The following is a 3,617-nucleotide window of genomic DNA, read 5'->3' as shown; positions in this document are numbered from 1 at the left end:
CCTAGATGCTTAAAAACATTTGTGATTCATGTAAGAAGGACAAATATCAACATTAACAGGAGCTTAGAATAAGAGGATTCCATACTTCATGGTTGACTTTGAGAGGTTCAAGACTTGAACCAAGAAAATAACTACAGATCTGGTAAAAATGTCAAGGGAACTAGAATTAGAAGTGGAATCTGAAGATGTGACTGAACTACTACATCCTTGTGGTAAAACTTGAACAGATGAGTTGCATCTTATGAATAACCTAAGGAAGTGATTTCTTCAGAGATGAAATTTATTCCTAGGGAAGATGCTATGAACATTATCAAAATGACAACAAAAATTACATAACTTGGGCCATGTCCTTTAAGTATGGCTTTCCCAGGTGCACACGACAGTGTGAGGAGTGGGGTGGAGCGTGTGTGGTGTGTGGCTGCCACCTGGGCAAGAGCCACCGCGGACCATGAGTTGACTAAATTCTGGACGGATTCTGCCTCTTTGGAGCCTTTGCAGCGAGGCAGTTGTGAACTATGAGCTAGAGTGAAGCAGAAATCTAGGAAGATGAGCTCCAAGATGGTCATAAGTGAACCAGGACTGAATTGGGATATTTTCCCCAAAAATGGCCTTAAGACACTTTTCTCTTGAGAAAATTATAAAGATCATTCCATGGCTCCAAGTTTAAAAGAACTTGAGAGAGCAGAGGAGTTATGTGGACTTGTTGGTTAAGTATGCAAAGATTCCTGCAAATTCCAAAGCTATCGGAATAAAGAAAAAATGACTTCTTGCAGTACTTGGATATGAACAAACATGTGAATGAAGAAGTTACTGAGTTCCTCAAGTTTTTGCAGAATTCTGCAAAGAAATGTGCACAGGATTATAATATGCTTTCTGATGATGCTTCTCTCTTCACAGAGAAAATTTTAAGAGCTTGCATTGAACAAGTGAAAAAGTTCCTAGAATTCTATACCCTCCACGAGGTCACCAGCTTAATGGTACTCTTCCCATTCAGAGTAGAGATGGAATTAAAGTTAGAAAAAACTCTTCTTGCATTGGGCAGGGTAAAATATGTGAAAACAGTGTTTCCCTCCATGCTTATAAAGTTGCAGCTCTCAAAAGATGATATATCTACCATTGAATTGCCAGAACAAACAGCTGAAGTTATGCATTATGATATTAGAGAAGATCCAAATGCAGAGAAGCTTGTTTCAAGATATCACCCTCAGCTAGCTCTAACTAGTCAATCATTATTTACCTTATTAAATAATCATGGACCAATGTACAAGGAACCGTGGGAACTTCCAGTATTGATTCAAGTAATACCTGTTGCAGGTTCAAAACCAGTTGAAGTAATATATATTAATTCACCACTTCCCCGAAATAAAATAACTATGAGAGGGAGAAAACAAATCTTTCATGAATTACATTAAAATTTATGATGCCCCAAAACACATCTGTTCCAGTATCTGCAGTCTTTATGGACAAACCTGAAGAGTTTATATCTGAAATGGACATGTCCCATGAAGTCAGTGAGTGCCGAAAAATTGAGACTCTTGAAAACTTGTATCTGGATTTTGATGATGAGGTCACAGAACTTGAAACTTTTGGAGTAACCACCACCAAAGCATCAAAGTCATCAATTCCAGCAAGTACTTCCACAGTACCTAACGCAACAGTTGCTCCTACAGCCCCCAAAGCAGTAACTACACCTGTGGCACCAAGTGCACCAGACATTTCTGCTAATTCTAGAAGTTTATCTCAGATTCTGATTGAACAATTGCAAAAGGAGAAACAACTGGTCACTGGTATGGATGGTGGCCCTGAAGAGTGCAAAAATAAAGATGATCAGAGTTTGAATCATGTGGTGATAAGGTATCAAGTTCTGACAAGTCTTTGATACGAGATAGTGACTTGAAAACATCTGATGCCTTATAGTTAGAAAATTCTTTGGAAATTGAAACTTCTAATAAAAATGATATGACTATAGTTATGGTACATGATGATGGTGAAAGACCCAATGTTCTGGGTCTAGGAAAACCTAGACAACTCAAAGGAAAAGACTGTTAGATCAGAAGCAGCTAAAACTGAAGATACAGTTCTCTTCAGCAGTGATACAGATGAGTGTTTAATCATTGATAGAGAATGTAAAATTAATAGTGATGGAAAGACAGATGTTGTGGGTTCTAACTTAAGTTCTAGATCAGCTAGTCCAAATTCTTCCTCAGGACAGGCTTCTGTAGGAAACCAGACTACTACTGTTTGTAGGCCTGCAGAGTCATGTGTTTTTTAAAAAAATGTATCAAATGAGTATATAAAAAATATGATCCAGTTGGAGAAATTTTAAAAATGCAGGATGAGCTCTTAAAGCCAATTTCCAGAAAAGTACCCAAATTGTCCTTGATGAATTTAGAAAATTCTAAACAGTCTTCTGTTTCTGAGCAATTGTCTGTTCCTTCAGATGGCTCTAGTTGACTGAAATCTGGATGGCCTTCTGCATTTCAGAAGCCCAAAGGACGACTGCCATATGAACTTCAGGACTATGTTGAAGATACATCAGAATACCTAGCTCCTCAGGAAGGAAATTTTATTTATAAGTTATTTAGCCTGCAAGACCTATTGTTTTTCATGTGCTGCAGTGTCCAGAGAATAGAGACAAGACCACATTCTAAAAGAACAGAAGAAAATCAGAAGACAATTTCCAGTTGATGTACTACCAAAAGTAGAGTATCAAGCTTGTTATGGAGTTGGAGCTCTGATCGAAAGTGAACTTTGTCACTTATGGACTGAAAGTTTATTGCATCCCAACAGCTCATTTCATGTTGGGCATATCGATGCATTTACTTCAAAGCTTTTTCTACTGGAAGAAATTACCTCAGAAGAATTAAAAGAAAAGCTTTCAGCACTCAAGATTTCCGATTTATTTAACATCCTCCAACACATTCTAAAGAAATTAAGTAGCTTGCATGAGGGTTCCTACCTGTTATATCATGTAGCAGAAGATTCTTCACTCCTGATCTATAAGGTCTCGGATGGAAAAGTTACTAGGACAGCATACCATTTGTATAAAACCCATTGCGGCCTTCCTGGCGTACCTTTCAGTCTCTCAGTTCCCTGGGTCCCATTAGATCCCAGCCTGTTATTACCATATCATATCCATCATGGAAGAATGCCTTGTACTTTTCCACCTAAATCACTGGATACCACAACACAACAAAAGGTTGGTGGAACCAGAATGCCTATAGGCAGCCACAGGATTCCAGTTTCCATAGAAACCAAAAGCAGTTGCTTGCCTGCTCAGCAAGTTGAAACTGAAGGAGTGGTTCCAAATAAAAGAAAAATAACTTGAGGACTGTACCGTGGAAAATTAAATTTAAAAAACAGTTACAACAATGTTTAATTTAGAAAGGTTTGGTGGTTCATGCCTGCAATCGCAGAACTTTGGGAGGCCGAGGCGGGTGGATACCCGATGTCAGGAGTTTGAGACCAGCCTGGCCAACATGGTGAAACTCCATCTCTACTAAAAATACAGAAATTAGCCAGGTGTGGTGACGCACGTCTGTAGTCCCAGCTACTCCGGAGGCTGAGGCAGTTCGGTTGAACCCGGGAGGCGGAGGTTGCAGTGAGCCGAGATCGCA

At 39.1% G+C, this 3,617-nt stretch overlaps 1 pseudogene; it reads left to right on the top strand.

Moving 5' to 3' along the window:
* Window positions 1-526: 526 nt before the first annotated feature.
* On the top strand, window positions 527-3,387 carry LOC129471129 (little elongation complex subunit 2-like; annotated as a pseudogene).
* The last annotated feature ends 230 nt before the right edge of the window (window positions 3,388-3,617 follow it).

Source organism: Symphalangus syndactylus, chromosome 21 (assembly GCF_028878055.3).
Source record: "Symphalangus syndactylus isolate Jambi chromosome 21, NHGRI_mSymSyn1-v2.1_pri, whole genome shotgun sequence".
Lineage (NCBI taxonomy): Eukaryota > Metazoa > Chordata > Mammalia > Primates > Hylobatidae > Symphalangus > Symphalangus syndactylus.
Note: the sequence above shows the minus strand (reverse complement) of the source record. Positions and strands in the feature narration are given on the sequence as shown.